We start from the raw sequence: 27,871 nt of genomic DNA on the forward strand, positions 1-27,871 counted from the left end.
CTTTTAGAGACAAGAAGGCAGAGAGATCCCTACAAGCATCACTTTATTGATACAACTTAGGCAACACGCATGGTACACACACTTTCACGGCGGCAGTCTGATGAAAGCCAAGTAATTTTTAAAAAATAAATGGGCCAAATTGATATTTCTACACCAGTTTTATCCACTCTTTTAAGAGGCTTCTTGTTTTCAGTGCTCCCTTTTTACACTTTGCGTCTTCAAGGCTTGTTCTACACACAGAGCAGCTGTAACGCTTTTATCTCTCCCTGTGTATTTTGTGTTATGGTACTAAAAATGCTCTTCTGTGAATGTCAATGCACTATGGCAGTATAATGTGAGTACGAGCGTGAGAAAAGTCCATGATCCCACTACGATTGCAACCACACTGGAAATAATACACATCAGCCTGGGTAAAAATCGTGCTCTAGTCAAACGGATCCATCAAAACAGAAACAAGACACAGATCAAGCCAAGAAATCACCTCTTATTGTGTGAAATTTCAGACTTTGAAAAGGCACCAACTCATCAGCTTTTTCCTTTTCAACAGTTTTGCGTGTTTCTTCATTTTCTTATAATAACAATTTTCTCTCTGCAAAATTCCTCATGGAAAAAGACGAATTGGCCGGTGGGTAGAGTTTTTTTTTCTGACAGATTTCCAGAACTACTATAAAAACGGCACGACGCCGAAACAAAGCATTCGGAAGGGCACATGCTTTAATACCAATTTACAGCCGTTTCACGGGCAGTTATGAGCCCCTTCATTCCAATTAAGGCCACGGCATTGTTTTTAAACGGCTCCATCGCTCTCCGAACCCGTTCCGCACCTGCCCTGCGGCCCCGTCCCCCCACAATAGCCCCTCGGCCGAGGGGGGCGGTGCGGGATCGAACCCCGGCCCCCCGCAACAGCCCCTCGGCCGGGGGGAGCGATGTGGGAGCGATGCGGGATCGAACCCGGTTCCCCCGCAACACCCCTCGGCCGGGGGCAGCGATATGGGAGCGGTGCGGGATCGAACCCAGTGCCCCAGCAACAGCCCCTCGGCCGGGGGGGAGCGATGCGGGACCGAACCCCCGGCCCCCGCAACCCCCGGGCGGGCGGAGCGCTCGGCCCCGGCGGCGGGGAGGGCGGGCGGAGCTCTGGGGCTCCTCCCCACGGCCTCTCCCCGCCTCCCCGCCGGGCGCTCCCCGCCGCCCCTTCCCCGCCCCGGCTCTCCGGAGAGGCCGCTCCGCTCCCCGCTGCTGCCGCCGCCGCTCTCGCACACTTTATTTGGAACCGCCCGGTCCTCCCCCGTCCTCTCCAGCCCGGGCCCAGCGCCGATTCTCCGCGGCGGAGGAGCCGCTCCGAGCGGCGGCTCCGGAGGTGAGCGGCCCCCGGGGGCAGTGGGGGGACAGCCGGGGGCGCCGCTTCCCCCCTCGGGGAGGCCCGGGCCTGGGCGGGCGGCGCTCCGGGCCGGGGTCCGTGTGGGTGGACAACCCCCCTCCCCCGCCCAGCACCGCGCAGCCGTTTTATTCCCTTATTTCTCCGTCTCCCGCTTTCCCCCCCACCCCGCGCCTCCTCCGGGCGATGTTTTATTCATGACCCCGCCGGGCTTTGTACGGGGAGCGGGCGCTTTCCTCCGCAGTTCGCCAAGTGCTGCCAGACCCCGGGGGTGGCGGGGAGGGGGGTCGTGGTTTGGAGGTGAAATGGCTGTAGGGTGGGCAAGGTTTTCCCGCCCCGGGGGGTCGAACGGCGTCTGTTTGCTTTGGGGGGTGCTTGCATTGGCCGTGGCCCCCAATTGGGGTGAAGCTGGGGGGGGTCTCTTGCTGCGTTTCCCTCCGTTTGCAGGAGGGACGTAGCTCTGCTGGCTTCGTGGGGAAGAAACAAGTCACTGCAAGGTTTTCTGTAGCAGATTTTATACGTGTGTATATATATATATGTGTATATATATATATATATATCTTCTCTTTCAAGGGTTCAGCAGCAAGGCTATTGCAACACCAAATGCCTATAAGCCAGGCGGCACTTACACCATCGCCGAGTTAACTGTAGATGTCAGACTGTGCTTGCACTGATGTGTGATGTCAGATCCGTAATAACGCGCAGAAATGGTGAGCTCGGTGCGGGCTGGAGCACGATGGAGGCAGCGCAGACCCAGCTGCCGTGGACAGATCGGTGGAGCCTCTTTCTTCCTAGCGCAGGGCCTGCCAGTCCTCAGGCACAGCATAGGGGCGCTGGGATAGTTGTCACCGGTTCGTGGGCGACTGCGGGCTCGGAGGAGCAAGATATTTGCGCTGGGAGCAGAGATACTTAGCTCGCTCTCCTTCGCAAAGGTATTCAGATCCGTGTTGGTTAGAGAGTCGTTTGCTGATGCCTGTCTGGTCTGTAACTTGTGAAGGTTTCAGTTGAGGACGGGTTTTGTTGCGTGCTGTAGAAATCCGCCTGCAATCAATAGGCGGTTTTGTATCAGCCCCCAATACCACCTCTTGTTTTCCCATGAGCTGATGGTGGACCGCTGGACTAAAACTGAGAGATGCCAAAACACCTGCCTTGTTTTGCCCGCCCTTCGCCTTCCCCATGCCCTGGTTGCCTGCATTTCAATGGCAAAATTCTGCTCCTGAGCCTGTTCAAAGAAATACGTGTGTTTTGGTTTTGCTTTTCTAACTCGCTGTTTGACAACGGCCATGAGGCTGCATGTTTCTGAAGATGCCCCATGTGTGGGGGCTGGAGGTGTTTGCCCTTTGGTACGAGTGCACCCATACTGCTTGGTGTTGTTTAACCTTATATTAAGAATCATATGACGAGGCGGCTTGATTTGTTGAAGAGTTTGTGATGGTGCAATGCAATAATAACCATAGATCTCATTGTCTGAAGAATCTTTCAACACTACTGTGTCATGGGAGGCGCTTCATGTGTGTTTATTTCCAAGAGGCGCAGGCGTGGATGAGCAGTATTTGATATTTCGGGGAGGGAGGGCGGGAGCACTTTGGCACTAGCGCTTTAAGTTGTAATTTATGGATGTGACGTCACACGGCAGATAAGCTTTTATGGGATCTGCCATGTTAATTATGGCCTTTGTTTATATACGTGCAATTACTTGTTTTGAAGATCCATGCTGTACAGTTTGCTCAATGGCCCGCGCTGGAGCTGTGAATAAGACCCAGCGAATGTGCTTTGATTGCGCAAGCGTTGCTCGGCGGTTGAAAACATTCCGCCCTACCTCGTGCGCCAGGTGTGAAGTTATCGCGCTGCGATACGTCTCCTGCGGCACTCGGCTCTGAAAGCACTGCCCAAGTGCTTTTATTTTCTTCTTTCTCCATCATCTGTTTCATTTTGTTGTTGTTTGTTTTTTGAAGAAGCGGGGTGTTGAAAAGAGTGATTTCAACTAATCCGTGCCAGAGAGAGCAGCTTGGTTATTTAAGGCTGCTGTGGTTTGTTATGCAATCAGATTAACAAAGGTTGAAATGATCATTCAACTTCGAGTAAACAAGTGATATACGTAATGACGTGGCGACTGTTTACATCGAAGAGATGCGTTGCAAACGTTGGGCAAAACCGCGATGAGGGGACGCAGTAACACAACAAATAGATTTGTTTGGTAAACTTCTCGGGGATTATAATGCGCTTACTATTGATTGTCTGTGCTCCAGGAGCTTCTGCGGTGCATTGGGTGCTGCCTGCACGCATGGGCAACCTTGCGTTCGGCTTCATCGAGCTGACAAGCAAAGGCCTCGGCAAACGTCTTTGTGCAGAGCCCGACGGTGCCTGGGGCGCTTCGCGGGCTCTGCGCCAATTGCAGCGCAAGAGTTGTGCCTAGGAGGATATGCCCACTCTTTCTACAGCGTGCAACGGCACCAGGTTTTGGGGGAAAGGAGGAATAACTGACTCCCCCCAGTCAGATTGCCGCAGCCATCCTGTTGGTGTGGAGCCTGAGTCCCTCGTTTTGGGGAAAGGTAGCGTACCCCCGAGGGTGCTGCTCTTCCATCCTCCAGCGGAAGATGATGGAACAGCACTATGTTTTGGATATCCATTCAAAAAGTATTCTAGATTTTTTTAAAAATTCTTATTACCGTACTCATTTCCCTATAGAAGCAGGAATCTAGTTGCAAAGGGATTTCACAGGCGCTTGCAAACATCAGTGTGCTGCTGGCTGATGTTTGTGCTGTATGACATGTTTGTGACCAGATGTCCACGAGCGCGTTTTGGGTATGCTGAATCCCGCTTCAGGGAATCGGTGATATTGTTGAGACCGTTTTATTGTGGGATGTTCAGAGAGGAGGCGGTGTGGGACGTGACACGCAATCGGTAATTTTAAGACGATTTCTTTTACTGGTATTAGTCTTGCTTCAGCTCCGATTTATTAACAGGATGATGTCTTGTTGTCGTCAATATTGTGGACTGAATAAAAGCAGTTATTCTTGATCAGACTGGCGGGCTGTTTAGCTCAGATCTTTTCTGATGGGGCCACTTGCAGGAAAAGTGGAACTACAGAGTTGTCCTTTGGCCATTGCTTGAGGAGGTCTTGAAGGTGTTGTGTTTAATAGCTGCTGCTGGGTTGTGTTCTCCGAAAACCGTCTGATTTGTTTGGAAAACCTTGATGGCGTCAGCGTTCACAACGTGCTGTGTCGGTGAACTTCTGGGATAATCGCGCACTCTGAAAAGGGCTTTATTGTATTTGTTTTACGGCTTGCCATTTGAAGTGCCTGCTTTGTGATTTTTGTATGAATTCTGGAAGAGTACCTTCCTTTTTAGATGGAAAAGTACTGTGTGTGGGGATGTTAACAGGTGTTAGAATATATATAAAGATAAGTGCTGTATGTTTGCAGTAAGGTATGCACCCAGCCCCATTTGCACTCACCTTTCATAGATAGGCACTGTTACAGCTGTCGCATTTAGGTGATTGTATGCAATAAAAAAAGAAGCTCAAATACAAGAAGTGATGCGATTTCTGCAGCTATACATCCCGTACGTATGTTGCAGTAAGTCTTGGTTCAGAACGACAGGCTACAGAAGAGTTGCTGGATGCCAAGGGGTGGCTTGAGCGGTGACGTTTGAAGTTCTCGCCAAAGTGAATCTTTGCAGGGTATCTGGTGAACATTATAGGGGATGTGGGAAGGATGCGGGGAACAGAATTGAAAAATTGTGTTGAAGAGCTCAAAGTTAAGAAATACGAATTCCAATAGTGCAGCATCATGCAGTAAAAACATCCACTTTGTCCCTGAATTATTCTTTACATCAGCTTTCAACGTGCCATCCTGAACCGCTTCAGGACCAGGTGGGTGTATAAAGTCGTGTTTTAAAATCGCTTTTCGTTCGTGTGGCAGGGAAGCAGGATCTTTTGCTGTGAATTGACTTACAGTATTTGCTTTTTGTAGCGGTGGTCCAGGAGTCTGTGTGGGGGACAGGGTTTGGTACTGGTGGAAGTGGCAGCTATGTTTGGTGTATTAAGTTGCCCACCTTCGGAGGGCTCCTTTTATTTCTTATTACCATTTTGGCAGCTTCTGAAATCCTCTTGATTAAAAATGGGTGAAATTTCCATGTTTTTTAAAGCAAACAGAAAATCCTCATCTTGCCATCTCTACTGTTATTCCACCCTTAAGCCTGCAAAACTTGTGATTAAAGTGGGCGGAATTTCAACTTGCTAGTTTACGGGTGGGATAATAGTAGAGAGTGACCAGACAAACATTTTCTGTTTGTTTTTAGAAATAGAGACGCTTGCATAATGATGCTATACCCAACAACGGCGCATGCATATGGATAAGATCTCCGCAACGGCGTGTTAATTCACCAGCATCCCTTGCCTGCTGTCGCTTGCTTCAAAGCAAAGTGATTCTGGAGTGAATAGACACCAACGCCGAGTGATTTAACTGGAATATTGGTCCAGTTCTGAACAACCTTTAGGCAGGACTCCGGGTTAGAGGTTTGGAGAAGTAGATTTTTAAACCATTATGAGCCCTGAGCCTTTTTAATGTGAATTAGGGAATACCATTCTTTCTATTTTATGGAGCGCTGCCTGTGTTTTGAGTTGCTGGCGGAGATTTATCTCTTAATGTGTGGTGTGTGCTTAGTAAAACTGAGGCCCCATTTTTGAGAGTGGAAAGCTATTGCTAATAAATAAAACCCCAAAAGAACAAAGCAATGAAGATGTCTAAAAGCATCGGGATCATATCAGCGTCTTTCCTCTTGCTATGGAAATGGCCTCAGTTTGTTTTGGTTGGTTGTGTGTTTTGTTGTGGTTTATTGTTTTTCTGACTCTGTATCTCTAACAGAAAGTAATAGACTTTATCCATCAAGTTTGGAAAAAGATAGAAAAGCAAGTTCACTTCTCATATGTATTTTATAGGAAAAAAAGTAATCCAGGATCTATATATACAGGTGGGCATTTTCCCAGAGGGGTGTGCTAGGGGTTGAGGCCGTAACCATGTCGTCACTCACCAAAATTCTACCCTGACCGTATCTATAAATACCGTAGCCTCACCCCTTTGAAATGATATATAGCTGGAATCATTTCATACGTCAGGACATGGAAAGGCCTTGGTGAACTTGTGCTTTTATAACAAACAAGGAGGAGTTTATCCAGGTTGCTCAATGGAGGAGTTTACCCCCGCAAAGATATCTCTTTATTCCGTGAGGGACGCACCTTTGAGACTTTTCTCCTTAGGATTTATATCTCGTCTCATCCCAAGTTTGTTGTTTTGTTGTTTTTTTTTGTTTTTTTTTAATTAATAAAAGCAAAACATCGTTAATGTGATTGTGCATGTTTGGCAGACAGACCTCTGTGTTTCAGACCCGTGGCTGATTAGATTTGCGGAGCCTGTGCGGTTTGGATGTCGGGCAGGGAGGCTGTTTGAGCAGGAAGACGCGGAGGAAGGAACGAGTCGCTCTCGCTGCCTTTCTGGTGATGGCAGCAGCGTTTTCTGTGGGCTTGGCAGGTTTCTAGAGGATGTGCTGATGTTGCTGTGCCATTCCCGGGAAAACAGGCCTATCAAAATTCAGTTTTGTTCGGAGAATCGCTGCTCCATAAAGCGGTGAATATGGGGTCTTTCCCCATTTCCACGAGGAAATAGTCTGAGGGAGGAACTGGCCGGTAAACAAAATAAACGCTGTCTTTTTAAGGGCTGTAAACCCGTTTGAGCTTGAACTTTGAGAGATGACTAAGATGTTTCTCTCTTCTGGCAATACCTGGTTTGGATCCTGCTGCTCGATTTTGTCCCCAGGCCTGTTCGTCTCAGCTGCCTCTTCCAGGGGATGCAGCTCATGTGTGGCAAATGTACCGGCAGAACACGTGGGACTTCGCTCTGGTGTTGGGGATGGATTCATACAGCATCCTCTGGAATAGGATGTTGGAATGGTTTTTAGGGGTGCCGGTGGTGATGCTGAAGGATTGGGTACCGTTCCTGTCCTTCCAGTGCAGTAGCTGCGGACTAAGGGATGCCTGGAGGCTCGGCCTTCTCCTCCAAGCCTTCATTTTTGCAGGAATCTGAAAGAGCAGAACCCAAGCTGCTGAATAAGCCGGACCTAATCCAAGCGAGCAGATCTGGACATTCCCCCCTTCACCCACCACAGAAATACACAGAGGAGAAACTCCTATGAGTGCTTCAGGGACTTGTTTGATTAGCGGGTGAAAGGCAACCAAGCTTTTCTATTCTTTGTTATTTTTAGCAGACTTCTTATGGGAGTAGCTGCGTGTTTTGTGTGATGTGTGGGGTTTTTTTTTCCTTATGATTTATATTTTTAAATTACTACCTAGTTTTCAGGTGTGGGAGCCTATCATTTAAAAGTGCCTGACCGGTACTACTGAAATGAAAATAAAAACCTCCCAACAGACAAGCTTCTGAGATAATTTCTGTTGGTTTTCCTCTGTTTATAAACAATAAATAAGAGGAAGCCATATCCATTCTGCCCCCGGTTATGTCAGATAAGGTATATCTTTGAGAATAAAAAGTCTTGATGGTTGTGGGAGGAGGGGAGCGCTTCATTCTTTTGTCTCAAAAAGCAGCAGAGGGTACTAATTAAGCACCAAACAAACTGGGTTTTTGGGGGGAGTTTGCTATCGCAAATGTTTTGTTTGGAAGAGCTGCACAAGGAACACCCGCAGGATCTCATGTAGGGAGAAATGAGCCCCTGGCTGCCCCAAATCTTCCCGTTTCAGTGGGCAGAAATCTGCCGGGAAGGCTTTGGAAGCGGCAGGATCCGGTCTGCGTGTGTTGGAGCAGATTGCAAAGCCCCGAGCAAAGATGTCAGCTACCAGGAGTGACTGTCGTCCCCGGCGTGGACAGACAGATGGACAGGCTCCATCAGCCTGACAGACGGGCCGAGGGTGACGCGGCGCTGATGGGCAGATGATGGCGATTGCCACCTCGGAGCATGGGCTTTGTTTGTTGTTCTTCCCCAACGACAGGAGCTGACTCAGATGGATTTTCCTATAACTCGCGTTCTGCGTCGTGAACGTTTTGGCAAGAGCGAGACTGTTTCCTAAAATAAATTGAAAAAAAAAAGAATAAATAATGGAATAAGAGGCCTCAGGCTTAGTAACAGAGTTTAGGAGAATAATAAATGCCCAACCTTGTGAAGCTATGTTGAGTCGTACATTTATTTGGGGATTTTTACAAGCGTAATGGAAAATTATGCACTTGACTCTTCACTGAGTTGCAGTGGGGACCTAATTTCCCTAAGACGATGACAATCCCGGCCTCCGTGATGTAATTTTTGTTTGCCTTTACACTTCTGTACCCGTCTGAGCCTTTTTTTGCCATCCGCAGCAAATGCTTGGGTGCTGCAACAGAAATGGTTTAAAAGCCGGTGATTTGAGAGGAGGAAAAAAAGCTGGAGCTTCTTAGGTGAGTGGAGGCTGGATCAAGTGGGATTAACCTGGCGTTAGGGCAGGAATTGGTGAGAGGAACCTGGTCGAGTGACTGAGAGGAGAGAGGGGAGGTTCATGGGGTCAGAGTTGCTTCTTTAGTCAAAGGAGGATGCGGTTGACATCTTTTTGAGGGTATTTTTTTGCCCAGCATCTCGCGCTGGCTCTGCGTAGCTGTCACGTTCTTCCCCCACCATTGCAGGGCGTTCTCACCGTGCCTTTAAAAAGAAGCTCTCGAAGTGAACAGCGTCACAGAAGGTCGTTAGAAATTTAATACTACAGTTTAATGAGGTTTGTGAGTTACCTGCAACAAAAAATAACAGTGCTGACGACGGCTTTTGAATTATTAATTCTTGTACGGTGCGCTGTTGGCCATTAAGACGCGTTGTCTATGCAAAGTGGTTCCATAAAATGCACATTATTAGCTTCTATGTGGGTCAGAAAGCATTGCATACTCCGTGTAACTCTTGTAGTTAAATAGGCTCCTTTGTTAAGCAAATAATTTAAGCACCGGTTACTCTTAGCAGCGTCAAAAAACATACACGAATTCTTGCTGAGTGGTAAATAAGCGTTTTGGCTTTGAACGACAGCTGCAGGATCTGGCTTAGAAGCTGTTTTTGGGCCAGGGGCACAGCCTGAAGCCGGGGGACGGAGGTGGCGTCGGGATGGGGATGACTCAGTCACCCTGTAGCTCCTCGTTTCCCCAGCAAGGTGGTGATTTACGACAGGTCTGTGTCAGCAATAAACACCCATCCACCCGCTGCTGATTCAGCCGCCCCGAAAGCGCTTAGTGAGTGATGCGCACCCCATTTTTTGCCTGCTGGGGTGCCTCCCAGCTCCCTTCCCACCCATGGGTGCGAAAGAAAGACGTCGCCTTTCCTCCCCCGTCCCTCGGAGATCCTGCCCTTGCAGATAACGTCAAGCTTGGGACGTTCCCGGTGAGTCAGGGCAGGTCGGCTGGGCGAAGCCTGCGGGGTTTTGGGCTTCTCGAGGCGCTGAGGTCCAAGCAATAATAAATGTGGCAGAATCAGCACATCGGGGTGTTGCTGCTGGGTGGAAAATTGGTCCAAGCTCTTCCAGGCCCTGCCCTGGTCTTGTTTTGTAGGCAGAACAGGTTGGGCAGCAGCACGGGACCAGAGGAGACTACAGAAGAAGGTGAAGTTCACAGAGAACGTTCATGAAGTGCTACAGGTCGAGGACTCTTGTTTTTCTGGGGTTTGCGTTGACTTGCAGTACACGAGGAGGAATTTCTTTGCTCCTGTCGTTACGATTAATAAGAAATAAGGCAAGGAGTTGTTCTACTGCTGGCTTTCCCCTCATACCCGCCCTCCAAAAGATACCCCAAGGTGCAAAAAAACCTCCCTGACTTTGAAATAAAGCGCTCAATTTCTGATATATGAACACTCCTATCAACGTCCAGTGACTCTGATGGAGAACAGCATCCTAATGGCAACACCTCCTTCCATCTTTTCCACCCTTCCACCCACTTGCTGTTTCTTTTCTTTTTAGTGGAGGGCAGATGCGAGGATAATTGTTGTGTTCCTATATTTATTTTTTCTTCTGTGCCTATATTTTTTTTTTTGCTTTTTTTTTTCGCATTCAGCTTTTGCTTTGGAAAGGCATATAACCCCCAAAACCTGCTGCGGATTTTCTGAGTGTCTGATATCAGCTCCGTTTTTAATCTTAGTAATAACTGGATAAGAATAAAAGGAATAAAAGGCACCAGTAAGAATGGAGGTGAGCCTAAAGGCTGCCCGGTTTTGCTTTGATGGTTGGGAATCACGTTGTCCTGCTTGCTGATGGAGTGAATTGGTCACTTTGGTGCTTTTCCAGCCTTTCCATTTCCCGTTCCTTTCTTCCCTACTTATAATCTTCTTCCAAGTAGCAAGTGACAGAACAAGAGGAAACGACCTCAAGTTGTACCAGGCGAGGTTTAGATGGGATATTAGGAAAAAATTATTCCTGGAAAGGGCTGTGGGGCATTGGAACAGCTGCCCAGGGCAGTGCTGGAGTCACCATCCCTGGAGGGTTGGACAGACGGACATGAGGTTCTCAGGACATGGGGCAGTGCCAGGGGTGGGTTATGGTTGGGCTTGATCTTCAGAGTCTCTTCCAACCAAAATGATTCTTTGATTCTATTCTTTACCTGCTGCCAACTCCTGCAGCATCTTATGAACGTGCCCAAAATGTGTTTTGTATTGACATGGTTTTATTGCTTTGAAAATGCTGAGGGTGGTTGGGTGTAGAAAAAGAAAACAGGTAGTGCAAGAGCTTCGCCGTGTGCTGCTTCTGTGCCAATAAAGTCAGACTGCTGGGTTAGGCTCAGGTTCTGTAAGGTCTCTCTCAAGTGTGGGCTGAGCTGAGGTGCTGTCTGTGGGAATGCTGGTCTGGTCTCAGCGCTCAGGGGAAGAACAAGTGTTGGAGGAGAAGCAGGGACCTTTCTGTATCACTGCACGACTGGTTTTGTGTCTTGATTTGAATGTCAAAGAGGAGACGGAAAACAGAAGATGGGAGCGACTTTCACCCTTAAGGTAATATATGCCTCTTGGTGCTGGGATTTGAGCTGATTTACCAGTCTCTAGTTCTTCATTTCTACCCGGTCAATAACCAGCACGTCTTGTAGGCTCAACTGTTTGGTTAATCCCTGAGGGTGCTCTAGGACAAAGTTTAAAATGGATGAAAATTACAGGGGTCTAAGGTGCTGTGTTCATTGTACTTACCTGGAAATTTAGGAGCGAACCCCTGGCGCTGTGTGCAGTTCACCTGGTTTTTATCCTGTTTGCTGCTGCTTTGTAGGTCTGCACCAGAAAGGCTTGGATGAAATGAGTGCCCGTGAGGAAAGTTTTAGGGGATATTGGGAAGAAATATAAAGGAGAACAAGCACGCACTGGAAAATCAGCTTTGAAGCATGTGGTAAGGAGGAAAAAAAAATGTGTGTGCTTCTAGATATCGCTGGGATATCAGACAGATTTTGTGGTGTAGTGACCAGGGTGGGAGCTGCAGGCCACAGCTCCTTTTCCTCAGGGGTTGTGGAGTTGCCCATTGAGACGGGATGTTCATGGCATGCAGCATTGTAGGATTCCCACCTTGCTCTGTGCCTTGTTAGCAGAAAAAATGAAAACAGGTCCCCTTTAATTTGTTTATTTATTCGATAGCATCAAAGCTAGATTATTTTTCTAAATCCCTTGATCAGCTTGAACCTCAGTAGCTTCATTCTGTTCTCATAACAGATTTGCTTTTCCAATACTGTTTTTAAGTTCATAATGATGAAGAAGAGTGTTTCCCGTTGCTGTCTATGGCCAGTACTAATGCTCGCGGTTCCACCCGGGGGCTGGGGTGTCCATTGCTATTTCCTGATGCTTTTTGTAGCCATTCTGTGCTCGCTTCTGCAGGGCAAAGCCAGTGCTGATCGATCGCAGGTTTATATTGCTAATAAGTATAAACAGGCAATTCTGACTCGTTGGTCATGGAAGACAGAGCTACAATCAAATATCGTGGCTATGTGAATTTGTTTACATATAGGGAACTTATGCAAATAGTGGTGCAGATTAGGTTTTGCTTCCGTGTGCGCTCACATTCAATACCCTGGGGCCAAAACTGCTGGAGTCACGGAGGATTTTGCTGCTGAGCTCAGGAGATCGAGGATTTACCTTCTGACTGTTTAGAGGCACAATGGTTGTTAATACCATTAAATGCTGTAGAAGGAGGATTCTTGTGGCTTTACATTACCATTAAAGCTGTGTGAAAGGAAAAAGTAAGCTGAAAATGTGTCTTTTGGGCTTTCTGATTTCTCTTTGGAAGGTGCACAGCTCCCCTCTGCCTCGGGCTTTTGGCTGTTCTACATCCCCTACCTCCCTCGTACAGACTGGAGCCTGCAGGCACCTTGGATTTGACATGGACCAAAAACTAATATTGACCAAGCAATGGTTGGCCACCACGATGCCCAGCGAAGTAGGTGGTGTGTGATGGAGATGAGGTTGGCTAATGCTTCATTTTTGGGGTAGGAGCAGTTGCTTCTGGGTCATTACTATCAAGAGTTGGTGTCAGTAAGCTGAGAAATTATACGGAGTGTGGGGAATGGTGTGTCTGTTCATAAATGTATTGAACAAAGAGGTGGGAGGGCTGGGGGTGAAATGTGAAGAGCTGAACAGCTGATGGCACGAGGCTGGAAATGTGAGCAGGAGAAAATGAGACGCTGACTGGGGGTCCTGGGGACAGCAGGGTGACCATGAGCCAGCACTGGGCCCTTGTGGCCAGGAAGGCCAATGGTACCTGGGGTGGGTTAGAAGGGGGTGGTCAGTAGGTCAGAGAGGTTCTCCTGCCCCTCTGCTCTGCCCTGGGGAGACCACACCTGGAATATTGTGTCCAGTTGTGGCCCCTCAGCTCCAGAAGGACAGGGAACTGCTGCAGAGAGTCCAGCGCAGCCACCAAGATGCTGAAGGGAGTGGAGCATCTGCCGTGTGAGGAAAGGCTGAGGGAGCTGGGGCTCTGGAGCTGGAGAAGAGGACACTGAGGGGTGACTCATCCATGGGGATCAATATGGAAAGGGTGAGTGTCAGGAGGATGGAGCCAGGTTCTTCTCGGTAACAAACAATGGTAAGACAAGGGGTAATGGGTTCAAACTGGAACACAGGAGGTTCCACTTAAACTTGAGAAGAAACTTCTTCATGGTGAGGGTGGCAGAGCCTGGCCCAGGCTGCCCAGGGGGGTTGTGGAGTCTCCTTCTCTGCAGACATTCAAACCCGCCTGGACACCTTCCTGTGGAACCTCAGCTGGGTGTTCCTGCTCCATGGGGGGATTGCACTGGGTGAGCTTTCCAGGTCCCTTCAACCCCTGACATTCTGGGATTCTGTGAAACCAAGCAGCTCGCACTGCTGAAAAGGAAACTGTGCGAGGGCACATGTGTGCTTTGCGTTACTGTCTCAAGGTATGTGGTCAAGGGGGCAGAAATGAACAAATCCTTCCTACTCCCCTTTCCCATATGGTGTGTATTAGGAATAAAAGCTTTCCGAGTTGGAGGCTCGGAGGCACAGTGGTTTCTGTAGGCTGCAATGCAGGACGCTGGCCTTCCTCTTCCTTTTGCTCTGGGAGGCGGCAATGCAAGAAATGAGCCTATCAGAACATTAAAGATCAGTCAAAAAGGTGGTAAATATTCCAGTTGTGAACTGCAGTGATTTTGCTTGGTGCCCTTCATTGGTTCTTCCTGCTGTCCTTTCCGGGTGGGCATGTTAATATTCCACTTAGGAGTGGTATTTCTTTTGACATATGGCTGCACTCAGTTTTTTATTCCCCAAACCTTCTTTTTACCACAAACCATTCAGATAACTGGTTTTATGGCAAAGTAATCACTTGTGTTAGTTCCCTGGTTCTCAGCAGTGCGTTTATGTACTTGGTATTTGAAATAGCAAGACAGACGAATAGACGAGTGTGCAAAAGCAACAGCAGCAAGAAAAAATGAATACTATTGGATTAAAATACGTTTCACTGGGGTACCTTAACTATAATCAGGAGTGTGTCTTCTTGGGGGACCTAAGGGTGAGGATGAAGTTATGTGGACGAGCCTTCACTTGTTGAATGTGGGATCCTTTGTAGAGTCGAGGATTGTTTGTATTTCTCTTTTACTTCTACCGCCCTTTCTACCCTGTGTTGTGCAGCAGACCTGCAAAACCCAAACCAGCAAGAACTTCCATGGGCTTTCGTGCCGCTGCTTGTGTTGGCACAGCATGTTTGGCAGGACACCAAAGAACAGGAGCTGTCTTGTAGGCCAGCAGATGCCATGGAGTCCACGACTCAGGTCCAAGACTGTTCAGGGCTTTAGTATTGGGTTTAAGTGGGGACGTTCACATGGGGTAGTATCTGCAAAGTCCTAGGTGCCATCCAAGTTGCCTCGTGGGTATCTCTCCTTATTGGTTTAACATTTTAAAGAACTTCTAAACATATAAAATGCTAAAAGCTTAAATTTTATAAACTTTGTCCCTTGGCTAACTTTACTTTTAACTGAAAATGATTTCTTTCTTCATGGAGCTTCCTCTCTCTATCACTAGCACCATTTCCCATTGCAGTTTGCTTTTCTTAAATTTCCCCCTAACCATGTTACTAATTGTGTTTTGTTGGCTCAAGAAAGCTCTGGATGAGATCAGGGGTCATTCCGGGAAGCCCAATCCTGACTTTTGGTGAGGAGGTTGGTGTCCCAAAGCTCACAAGGTAGAGAGGAGCAACCAAGGGTGAGTGGGGAACAGGGAAAAATGGGCAGGAGAGCCTGATAGGCAATCCTTTGCCATCGTGATTGATCCATGTTGACTCGCTGTGTTGTGTTTAGTACAACTTTAGTTACACCTTGAATGGAAGAGGACAAAGTTGTCCCTGCACTTGTGTTGGGGTAGGAGAGCACGTTCCATGATGATTTCACTGAGTACTTGATGTGTGTTCACCCTTTCCCACATATCTGCTCTTGGTTTCTGTTGGATGCAGGATGAAATGGACCTTTAATCCGGCCCAGTGTGGTTGTTGAGAATAATTCTGTGTCATCAGCTCATCTTTAAAGCCTCGTCTGGGCTTTGTGGGGTCTGGGTAGGATGGTTTGGAGGGCCGGGAAGCTCTGCTACAGGCTTCCTGGGGAAGGAATTGCCTCTTTATTTGCTTCCATACATCCCCACTGAGTTTATTGGATAACAGCAGTCCTGGAAAGCAGAGGGATAATGAAAGTTTACCATCAAATAGAAAAAAATAATAATTAAAATAAGCCTATTTCTGCCTCTCATAGAAGAGCAGAGTGCTGGGAAGGTGGAACCTTCTTTTGCCTGTGCTGTGCTGCTTGTCCTTTGGTTTCCCATATGTGAAATGGTATAAAAATGCCAGCCGCCTCGATGCAGCACATGGGGACGAACAACTAAAAGCTCAGTGAAATGGCAAATTATTCCTTGCCTTCATAAAAAAAGAACAGCTGTTCTGTTGGTTTGCAAGGGGGGTGGCCCAGCTTTCATTTATTTTACAGCGTTTTCTCGTCTTCCTCTCGCATGAACGCTAAAAGAAGTGCTGGTATTTTTTGCAGTCTCTGAGGAATGGTGGATTATCACCCGTTAAGGGACTGCCTGTCTAATTGAAATAGTGAATTTTGAGCACTGTGTGAGTGCACTTGCTCCTTGGTGTGTTGTTACTCAGTGACTGTGGTGTACGAATGCTTGCTAGTGGGAAAACTCATTTCCATGTTTATGCACTTGATTTGTTTTGGTAAAAAAACCCTCATTTTTAGTCTCTTTTAAACCAGTAGAAAAACGAACTTACTAGAGCTGGTCCTGTGTTTGTAAGATTGCAATTTTCACCCCAAAGTCTGCAGATTGTATTTTTCCTTATGTTTCCTGCTTCTTCACCTTATGCACAGTCAATCAGAATTCTTTATTTAAAAATGCAAATGTAACTTTTATAGTAAATTAACAATATATTCTGTTCTCTGTCAGATTCCCCCTGTAGCTGAGGACAGCAGTTAAAGTGATTAACCAGCAGCTCTTTAATTGTCATGTTGGGCCACTTGAAATGCTCATCCGTTCTTTAGGATGAGTGCGAGTACCGCGGTCTGGGATTGCGTCCCCATCCTTCAAAGTCCCCTCCTCTGTTTTAATTACCACTGAACCTGGCTGAGGTTTGCTTTCAGTTTATATGACAAAATACATCTGTAGGATTTGTGGATTCAGAGTTGTGCCTCTGTGCTGGGTATGCATTTGGAGTCTAGTGTGTGGTTAGAGCTCTGCTGTTTCTTTTCGGTGTTTCTACCTTTCAAACAACTTCACATCAGCTCTTTTTAATGAGTGGATGCTTTATAAGTAAAGTAGGATGTGTTTTTATTGATGAGCACGAGCAAAAATACAGAACAAAAGGCAAATGCAAGTGTATAAGAAAATACCTGTAAGATAGGTTCTCCTTACGTGAATTCTGGTTTAAGTGAGCTATATTCTGTGCAGATGCGAGAGCGGCTATAATATCAGTGCCCACGCGTCTGAAAAGTAACTCGCCAAAGGTGTGAGTGTCCGTAGAATAGGTGATAACTGATGGTATATTTGTATAATAACATTAATAATAACCTTTATTGTAGCTTTTAAATAACTAGCAGGGCGTTTGAAGATGCCACAGGGCAGATTTCAGCGCAGGCCGGTTGCCCAAATAAGTGCTTGGTGTCCCCCAATGTCATAGAATCATTTTGGTTGGAAGAGACTCTCAGGATCATCAAGTCCACCCATAACCCACCCCTGGCACTGCCGCATGTCTTGAGAACCTCATCTAAATGTCTTTTAAACCCCTCCAGGGATGGTGACTCCAGCACTGCCCTGGGCAGCCTCTTCCAATGCCTGACAGCCCTTTGGGGAAGAATTTTCTCCTAATATCCAACCTCAACCTCCCCTGGTGCAACTTGTCCCCGAGATCAGCATTGGTGACAGACAGAGAGCCACTGTCTGTGGTTCCAGGTTTGGTGCCTTTTTGCACGTTCTGATTTAATTAGTGATTTATGTGCAAATCAAATTGGATCGCAGTGATCATTGTGGTGTCTGCACTTGAGGAGACGTGTGCAGGTATGTGAAGCTTTTTGGAAGAAGTAGGCGGGTATGGCACCGATAGACTGGGGCAGCACAGAGCACTGGGCTTGGGTTTGATTTCTGCAGCCCCTTTTGCTTTGCCTTGGGCACAAAGGACTTGCTTGCCCTTAACTTTTACTTCCCTCCCCCCTCTTTTAAATGTGTTAATTGGCCTTTAGGCAAAAGATGTTGCTGTTGAACCCTTTAGAAGTGAAAGCCAAGGGGTTACATCCGAACCTTGTGTGTGTGTGTGTGTGTGTGTGTGTATTTATATATATGTATATAGATATTTGTCTGGGGTGATCTTGAGAAGCATGAAGCAGCTACAGCAGCAGATCTCCCGTAGGCTGGAGCTTTGGAAACCTGTCTGGGTCGTCACTTGGTGACTTTCCTTTTGCCTTTGTCAGCTTTGCAAGGGAGCAAACTTGAGGCAGAAGGAGAAGATAAGTGGGGGCTGAAATGAATATTTAAGCACGTCTAGATATATTTCGCTGACAAATAAAATCGCCGCTTGATTTCTGCGTTCACCGGAGCTTTTGCCAAATACTCCAAAAAAGGAGCTGGAGAATGTTAAACACAAACCCCACAGCATTTGATGGGAGTTTATTCTGTTGTTTCAGTAGTGACTCATCTCCAGAATGATCCATCCACTTCTCTATGTATATGTGGGGAAAAAAAAACCCTGACAAAGGTCTTGGAGCCACCTACGAAATGCAACATCCTGTTCAATTATTAGTTAAAGCATCAGAGTATCTTAAGCCCTTAGGCAATTTAGAGAGTTGTGCCGGCAGAAGATGTTTCCAGTCAAATCTTGTTCGCTGCTTGTTAGACATCCTATATTTCTAAAAGAGTGTGGGACGAGGAAGAACTGGGTGGCTATGGACAGAGGGAGAAGCGTTAGGTATGATTTTCTTTCTCTGGATGGACAGGATTGTTGGTTTTGAAACCTCAGGAGTTGCTGGGACGTCATTTTTTCCTTTCCGTATGTCACATCTTTGGCTAACTGACCTGAAAATTAAAGATCAGCATTTTAGCACGTTCATTAAATGCGGCATTTCCTGAGGCTGCCTTCGGAAAGCTGAGGGCTCCCGTCTCAATTTTCCTCCTGCCCCTGCTCGTCGTCCTCCGAAGGCAGCGGCGAGTACACAAACAGGAAGGGGGAATGATAAAGTGTGGGAACACAGCGAGCGCTGAGTTAGCGATGCCAGGAGGAAACGGCTTTGTGACAGCAGCCTGGCTTCTGGTGGAAAACAAACCGGAGGTGAACTGGCTTAAAGTACTCTGGAAAATTGAGTTTTCTCTCTCGTTATATTTTTCCTGTGACGTCCTTCTGTAATTTTTTTAATGCAATACAGTAGAAAGAGTGCTGATTATATTGACTGGATACTGGCACTTGTGTTTTAGGTGAGGCCTATGCAGAATGTATTGACTAAATCATCCGGAGGGTTTGTTAGCATATCATCTGCACGCAAATAAAAGTGATGATGGTGATGGAGGTTTCTTCATCATGGACTTCACGATGGACTCTGACTCCTCCGTGTTGTGCTTCTGCATGTGAAAGCTGCTCTTTTTTCCTTCAACCCTGTTTGGTTTTTTTCCATTGTATAATTACCCCCCCTATGCAAATTGGTGGAGTGATATATATATATTTTTTCATATTATTCGCCTGTGCAATTGCTAGAAAAATAGAACTCTATTACATGGCAAAATGTAGCATGGAATGCAAAAGCTTATTGCCCCTTCAATGCCTTTCCAGAGCTGCAGAGCCCATCTCAAAGGTTTGGGGGACTCTTGGTTCCCCGGACATTGTACGTGCTCCTTCCACGATCACTGCAGAAGCACTTTTGACTCTTCCACATGGCGATGACGTTTCCATCTTCTAGAGCAGCGGAATCCTGAGAACGAGCGGTGTCATAGAATCACAGAATCATTTCACTTGGAAGAGAGCCTTGAGATTATGGAGTCCACCCATCCCCCACCCCTGGCACTGCCCCATGTCCTGAGAACCTCATGTCCGTCTGTCCAACCCTCCAGGGATGGTGACTCCAGCACTGCCCTGGGCAGCCTGTTCCAATGCCCCACAGCCCTTTGGGGAAGAAATTGTTCCCCACACCCAACCTCACCCTTCCCTGGTGCTACTTGAGGCTATTAAGTGTCCTTTGGCTCTTTATGCTCAGGTGAGTCAAACCATAAATCAGCAGCATCATGGTCTATAAGTCCACCACGAAGGTTTTGGGGAGATTAGGGCATCTTCCAAAAGCTGAGAACGCTGTTAGCCTTGGTCAAGGATCAGAGTAAGCAAAGACAGGGCTATCGCACGAGTTTTTTGCTGTTTTCTGGTTTCACATTTCAACTGGAAAACCCTCGTTGAGCATAATACTTTTGGAAAAGGTTGTCTGGGTGAGAAGCAACTGTATCGCGGCAATTCCTTCCTAAAGAGAAATGTCATCCCGGGATCCGTCTACAGGCTTGTTCAATGTGAGCACGGTAGTTTTATCAACTCTGGGATGTGGGCACCTCGATCTCCAAACCTCCAGAGTTCGTGATGGGGTTACGAGCATCGAGATCCCAAGGGTAGTACGTGAGAAAGGGGCATATTTAATGAAAAGACTTGGAAGTAAAATACTCAAAATACCTCCATTCTGTCTTTTGGTGTTGGTCTGGTCCCGTGCAAGATGATCTCCTAAAAATCTGCACAGGCCTACAGCCAGGGCTTATTTTAGAAGCAACATGGAAGGAATTAGGGTGAAGTTCTGTATTCAACTGCAGTTTGACTTGTATCAGAATAATACAAGTCCTAAATAAGAAACATTTTCTAACAAAAATGAATTAACCATTGGAAATTATGGTAAACATATGGGAAGCTCTGAAATTATTTGTTAGGAACAGTATATCCTCTGGGTTTGCAAAAAGAAGTTCTGTATTTAGCAAGAGAAAGCTGTGTTTACATGAAGATCAACATGATTTAAGGTTTACCAACTGATTACAAAGGAGCTTGCTTTAATTGAATAGCTGCCAGTAAAAATGGAGGTGAAGATTTGGGTTGCCTCATTGAGGATTTTCATTCCATGAATTTAAATAAGTGTATCCTACTTTGTGCAGAAACTGTGAGTAATGATTTGTGCTGTGTACTTACCAGCTGTGGAGAGGACTGAGTAGGTTGGAGTTAAATTCAGTATTTTCCTGTCCAGCCCCAGGTGTCCTTCCCTTGGCCAGGAGACGGTGGCAGCGTTCCCTTTGCCTTTCCTTCTCAAATTATGGACCTGAAGAAAGCCTCCAAAGCCAGTCTTCTTCCCACAGCAACCATCGAAAGATGAGCTTTGGAAAAGAATTTTCTCCACAAAAAATGTCTGTTGGTTTTGAGCAGGTCTCTCTCTCCGTGTCCTCATTTGTTGTTGTTATTGCAAAGGGATCTGGATAGACTGGAAAAATGGGCTGATTCCAGTGGGATGAAGTTCAACAAGGCCAAGTGCCGGGTCCTGCGCTTTGGCCACAACAACCCCCTGCAGCGCTCCAGGCTGGCACAGAGTGGCTGGAGAGCAGTCAGGGAGAAAGGGACCTGGGGGACTAATGGACAGGAAGCTCAACATGAGCCAACAGTGTGCCCAGGTGGCCAAGAAGGCCAATGGTGTCCTGTCCTGTATCCAAACCAGCGTGGTCAGCAGGACAAGGGCAGTGATCCTTCCCCTGTACTCTGCACTGGAGTATTGTGTTCAGTTCTGGGCCCCTCAGCTCAGGAAAGAGATTGAAGTGCTGGAGCGGGTCCAGAGAAGAGCAACAAGACTGGGGAAGAGACTCGAACACAAGCCCTATGGGGAGAGGCTGAGGGAGCTGGGCTTGTTCAGTCTGGAGAAGAGGAGGCTTAGAGCTGAGCTCATCACTCTCTAGAACGACCTGAAGGGCAGTTCTAGCCAGGTGGGATTGGGCTCTTCTCCCAGGCAGTCAGCAATAGGACAGGGGGCATGGGCTTCAATTCTGCCAGGGGAGATTTAGGCTGGAGATTAGAAAGCAATTCTGTGCAGAGAGAGTGGTCGGGCATTGGAGTGGCTGCCCAGGGAGGTGCTGGACTCACCGGCCCTGGAGGTTTGTAAACTGAGATTGGCCATGGCACTTAGTGCCATGATCTGGTCAATGGACTGGAGTTGGACGAAGGGTTGGACTGGATGATCTCTGAGGTGTTTTCCAACCCAGTAGATTCTGTGATCCTGTGAAGGACTTAAGATACTTTTTTCCCTGTATTATCATAGGAAAAATTGGTAAGCTGTCTGGCCAGTGCTTTTGTGAGGTTCGCAGGGCGCATGAAATTGTAGTGGAGCAAAACCATCCAGCGGTGAAAATACTTCATCGGCAGAACAAGTTGTTTCTGAGAAAAGTTGTGTAATGCTCTATTTGATTTTTGTTTTGTTTTGCTTTGGTTTCTTGGCTTCCAAATCAGTGTTGAAAAATACCTGCCAACTGTAATTATTTTACTGGAAGCTTAATCCAAGGCCTAATTTTACTGGAAGCCCGAAGGAGGGGAGGGGACGAGAGCTGGAGAGTGGCATCTGCTGTTGAATGATGGCAATGTCAGACAGATAAATGAACTTGCTGTTAATAAAATAAACACACGATGCTGCTTTTGGCCCAACGTGGTGAGTGGGCTCCATGGAAGACCCGTAGCAAGCTGGATGTTTTGCTGCTGGTCCAAAGTAGTCTTTCATCAGAACCTCTTGGCCTGTGTATAACTTTGAGCCATCAAGTTGGTTGTGGTTGAAGTGTGTGTGTTTTAAGTGCTTTGGCTGAGAAGAAAATCAGTTCTGATGTGGAGATTGAAAGTATGAAGCTGCTTTAAATGCTGATATCCTTACCAGGATTCAGTTTTGCCGTTTGCCTTAGTTAAACACTCTCTGTTGTGCTGGTGCTTCTCAATCAGGGAACCTCCTGAAGCTCTTCTGGCGTTTCCAGATGGACCTGCACTCCTTCATTGTCCAAGTTTTCCCTTAAAGCGAAGAGGAAGAGGGGGAAAAAGACAAATTTTTGGACTGAATCAACCTAAAGAGCAGGCTGTGCAGGGCAGTATTTAATTTCTTCCATATTTTTTATCTTCCACGGCTGTGGCATCATGGATGTGCAGGCAGAAGGAGGTGGCTTGTTGTGGGACAGGTGACTTGCACCTGATGGCTTTGTGTCAAGCAAAAAAACCCTTGTACACCTGGAATATTGTGTCCAGTTGTGGCCCCTCAGTTCCAGAAGGGCAGGGAACTGCTGCAGAGAGTCCAGCGCAGCCACCAAGATGCTGAAGGGAGTGGAGCATCTCCCGTGTGAGGAAAGGCTGAGGGAGCTGGGGCTCTGGAGCTGGAGAAGAGGAGACTGAGGGGTGACTCATTCATGGGGATCAATGTGGAAAGGGGGAGTGTCAGGAGGATGGAGCCAGGCTCTACTGGGTGACAACCAACAGTAGGACAAGAGGTAATGGGTTCAAACTGGAACACAGGAGGTTCCACTTGAATATGAAAAGAAACTTCTCAGTGAGGGTGTCAGAGCCTGGCCCAGGCTGCCCAGGGAGGTTGTGGAGTCTCCTTCTCTGCAGACATTCAAACCCGCCTGGACACCTTCCTGTGGAACCTCAGCTGGGTGTTCCTGCTCCATGGGGGGATTGACCTGGATGAGCTTTCCAGGTCCCTTCCAACCCCTGACATTCTGGGATTCTGTGTGATTTATCTTCGCACCCGGGAGGAATGATTTGAGAGGTAACATGTCCTGTTCTTACAACACAAGTTTTCTTGACAGTTCTGGCCATCCCTCCCTGAGTTCATGGTGAGCTGCATTCATGTTGTGGGTCGCTTCATTGTGTGAAGTATCAAACCCACATTTTTTCCCCCAAATCTTTCTGTTGACTTTTAGCAAGAGCTTATGCAGCGTGTGTGCCTGCTGGCTTCGCTATCCATCACAAAAGCGCCTGAGACTTGCACAATATTAGCGAAATTAGGCGAATGGTGAGGGATTTTGTTTCAGATGTGCTTTCTGTGAGGTGTTTACAGAGCAGAAGGGCTGTGGCAGGAGCATTAACTTGGTGTTTTAATAGTTTAGGCAGAAATCTTTGGGAAGAGCACAGTGGGAAACTATTTTCCTGTTGTTCTCAGGGGAACTGGGCAGGATGGTGACGGCGCTGGGCACAGCTCAGTTTTGTAGGAAGAAGAATGAATAGGTTATGTGGGGAAAAGGACTTTCTCCTCCCTCACCAGCTTTTTCTTCAGGGGAAAATACCCCAAACCCATAGTTTCTCTCGATTTACCTATTGAGAAGAAACTTGAAAGGTATTTATAAACCACAGGGTTTATCTGATTTGTCTGGTTTGGCAAATCGGCAGAATCTGTTTGGGGAAGAAGCCAGGGAAGGGTATCGCTGCTGTTCTTTTAAACTTCGCAGACAATCTTAAACTTAGAGGCTGCTGCAAGTCCCCTCCAGCGTGTTTCATATAATTTGATATTTAGGCTCTGAAAGCCTGTCTAGACTCTTACCGGTTGTTTATTACATACAGCCTCAATCACTGCCTGTCCCTCCTTGGCAGTTTGTATACATAAAATCCACCCCAATCATTCCGCATCTCCCTTTTCTCCATAAAACTCCCCCCAAAACTCTTTTTCCTCCTAAACCTGCTTGTGCCAGGAGCCCCGTGGCGCCTGAGAACGTTTTGCTGATGCTACAGACTCGCCGGGGAGACCTCAACCGACTGGATCCGCTCTTATAAAGCCATTTTGGGAGCTGCGGGTGATTCATTGCATCGAGGGGCTGCAGGCTGATCTATTTTAATCTGGAACCTGCTGCAATTACGTTCGGTCGTCTGTTTGCCCGTATGGAAAACGGGGGTTGTGGCACCCTCCATCTTCTGCAAACCGGTCCCCATGCCTGAAACCAGCAGCGTTTTATAAGGACTGGGTTATAGTCGTTTATCCTTAAACCTTTATTGAGTTTTCTGGTGGGTTCAGCGGGAGTAAAATGAGTTTTAATAGGAATTACGAATCGCCTGCTGTTTGACCTTGTGCTTGTATTTGTTTATGTGCTGTTTTCTAATCTAATGATGGGGATTTTGGAGGAGACTGCTCTTGCTCTGTGTTTACAGTGTCCAGCACAGTGGGATTCTTTCCCATGCTACTCCTACGTACTACGGATATTTAAGTAATAATCAAATTTGCATTCAGCTCTCCCTCCTCTCTTCCACAAACTGATTTAAACCGTTCAGCTCCCCCTTTTCTTATCTGAAACCCCATGAATTGCGCCTACAATTGTTTTGAGCTTTTCAGAGCTCTCTGCTGCCTGGTTGGTAACAAGAAGCACTGTTTACTTACATACCGGTAAATCCTCTGTATTAAACAGAAGCAGAAGCTGTTTTCTGTGTTCTGAGGACTTCAAGAAAACTTGAGCAACAAATAATTTCCCCCTTTGCTAAATGCTGAAATCTTTACCTCTTGTCTTAGTCTTGCAGAGACATCCCTCAGAGAACACGTGTTTAAGAAAGAGGCAAATCCAAAATCTGCAGGCAAGGGATTAGAAAGTCAAATCCCACTTTGGAAGGTAGATCTATTTATTTTGTGCATTCACACTTGTTTACAACAGATGCAGCCTTTGGGTTTTGTCTCTTCGTTGCTGCTCCTGGAAGTACTTTGCATATTTAATTAATGGTTTCGCATTTGGATTATTCCCCAACAAGTCCTTGCTTCCCATTATCGCTTTCGTTTCTTTTGCTGTCATCCGAAACTCTTCAAGTACAAGAATTAAGCAAAAGCTGGAGATCTTATATTCTTCATCCCTTTGTGAATGCAGCCTTCGCAGCATTAAATCCTGCAGAGCCGCACTCAGTTCTCAATGATTTTCTTAATAATTCTATGAATGTTATTCCTTCTGGGACCCAGTGCTGTGAAACGTAGCGTGTTGTCCTGCACACCCACGTAGGGGCTTGTGCAAGAGCTTCTTGAATTTCAGGTGGCATTGACCTGCCTGGCAGCAATAATAGTTTGATAATAATAACTTGATAATAATAATTTGGCAGCGCTTCTTTAAATTCCCCTTTGTAGTACTGAAATGAAACCTCGTCCCTTGTTGCCAGTGCATTCAAGTTACACAAGATGCTGCTTTTCATGAGTGGCTGAAAGTAAAGGCTGATAGTGAGAATTATGTATATACATATATATATATAAAGGAAGTATCTTCCTTATAAACCAAACACATGCACACAAAAGGGAAAGGTTTTATTTGCATTTTGGGACTGGAAGCCTACCAAAGAAGGTCATCTTCTGTGTTTTTTTTTTTTTAAGATGGTAATGAAGATTAAGATGAACTAAATAATACAATTAACATGGGAATATAGGGAGGTCTTTCTTAGTCATCGAGATGAATAATAGGTGAACCTGCTCTAGCAAGTGGGTTGGACTGGATGATCTCCAGAGGTCCCTTCCAAGCCCACCCAGTCTGTGATCTTGTGATAATTGGCTTTATTACCTTTTTTTTCCCAATTGAAACCAAAAAAGTTGGTGGAGTTTTCTCCTCGCATGGATTTTAACGTTGCTGAATTACAATCACATCCATTACTAACCATGCTTTTGCAGCCGGCAGTCATTTTTCTTCACCAAATTCCACACCTGTAGAATATGTATAAACGCAATGCTGTCATTAGTGATATAAGTGGTGTCCTAAATGCCTTCATACGCTGGTTTTGTACATCAAAAAGAGTCAACCTTCATTTTCTTTATTGCAAGAGAACAATCGCACAATATGCACACATGTTCCTGCTCCACACTGAAGAGGTGCCCAGTTGTAAAGGAAACTCAGGTACATGTTACACAACTGCAGATCTATTTTTTAATGTAACAGAATGGCTCGTTTGCATGTTTTCCCAAGGGAGCAAGCAGTAAGAATTAAATTCTCCTAAGAATTAAATCTCTGCTATTGGAAGGGATGTGGTGTTGAGCGGGGATGTTGAAAAGTGTGGGTGAGTATTTGAATTTTTGGGATTTGCTGTCATAGTAAAGTTCTGGATGAGCCAAAAAACTAACGTAACCCTTGATGGGGTGAATAAAAGTATAGTAACGGGTATTCATGTAGCCTAGGCTATATTGTTGTGAAAATTGGAGGTAATTCTTTGTAGTTTTTTACTGTTTCCTGTGCCAAATAAACATTTAAGAAGCTATTATATATTAATATGCTGTATTGCTGTCCCGTTCTCTGGATTTTGTAAGCTCTGGTGCTTCAAGATGTACGTTTTCAAGTGAATGTGAGGCTTGTGCTTCTGTCAGCATTTAGGATGCGGGCAATACTGAACCCCAAGGTGGTGTGTTTTGCGATGCTGTTTGGATTTTTTGTTTTATTAAAGTTAGAAAAGTGAGCAGCGTTTTCCTGTCTCTCCTTTTGTTCACCAGACCCCATCGCCGCTGGCAGCACATCCTCCTCGCTTGTGCCTAGAGTCCGAATGCCGCCCTCGCGGTTCCCGAATGGGCTCGTGCCCCAGCTTTTGAGGTAGCTTCAGGAATTTGAGAAAAATTTTAAGTTGCAGTTTCAATTTACCTTAGTCTGTGCTGAGCTTTTCTTCTCCCATCCGCCTTCCTGCTCCGTGTTTGCTTTGCGCAGCTCGAGCGCCTCTGGCTCTGCAGTTGAAGTTACAGCTGTTTTGTAAAGGGCGCGGAGTCGGGTTTGTTGGTTTTATTTTGGTTTCTTTTCTGAAATACTGATTATTTTACGTCTCACGCAATTATACCTGTATATAGGGCAGAGTAGCAGTCTTTGCAGAATCAGAGCTTGCTATATCAGCTCTGAAATAATTGTTATTTCCAGTAAAAGTGCTTTCTTACTGCATTGAAAGGTTGTGCCCCTTATGTGTCAGCCGATTTGATCATTATATTCATGTTAACTGTTGACTACATAATCTCATACATTTTAGCTCACCAGAGGTTATTTATAAAGCATAATGAATAAACTGTGCTATCATGAGGCCTGGTAGGTACCATTTTTAAGGTGCTACGTTAGAATGTGTTTTATTTAGTCTGCTAAAATTTACTTTTATTACAGTTTACTGTTTGCATTCCAACAACTTTGACACCTTTAATTGATGCTGCTCAGCTCTTTGCTCACCTTCAAGAATACTTGGGATTTTACAGGCTGAACAGGATGTGATACTTTTCACAGAATCACAGAATTTCCCCCCAAATACTTTCTTCTACAAGCTTTTTTTTTCTTGGCAGAAACCCAGCTTTTTCTTCAAAATTACATCTGCATTTATACACTGAAAAAAGCCACATGTTTTTCTTCATCTTTTTGTCCAAGTACTAATGATATAATTTGTATGAAAACATCAGACTTCAAATTCAGCATATTGCCGTTTTAAAGGATAAAACTAGTGTGCTATCTGTTTTCTTTTAATGCTGTTTAAAAAAAAAGGCATAAGCGAGCAGGTCTGCTGTGTACACAATTCTTTAAGAACATCATTCCTAGGATAAC

The 27,871-nt window shown here is 46.2% G+C and overlaps 1 protein-coding gene across 1 annotated transcript in view; it reads left to right on the forward strand.

Annotated features, from left to right (window-relative positions):
* Nucleotides 1-1,176: 1,176 nt before the first annotated feature.
* Nucleotides 1,177-27,871, forward strand: part of C6H1orf21 (chromosome 6 C1orf21 homolog) — a 108,923-nt gene continuing 82,228 nt past the window's right edge. Inside the window, exon 1 of the mRNA XM_065842655.2 lies at nucleotides 1,177-1,357. The gene's annotated coding sequence lies outside the window, so the exon portion shown is untranslated. The remainder of the gene's footprint in view (nucleotides 1,358-27,871) is intronic.

This window comes from Patagioenas fasciata, chromosome 6 (assembly GCF_037038585.1).
Source record: "Patagioenas fasciata isolate bPatFas1 chromosome 6, bPatFas1.hap1, whole genome shotgun sequence".
NCBI classification, from domain to species: Eukaryota; Metazoa; Chordata; class Aves; order Columbiformes; family Columbidae; genus Patagioenas; species Patagioenas fasciata.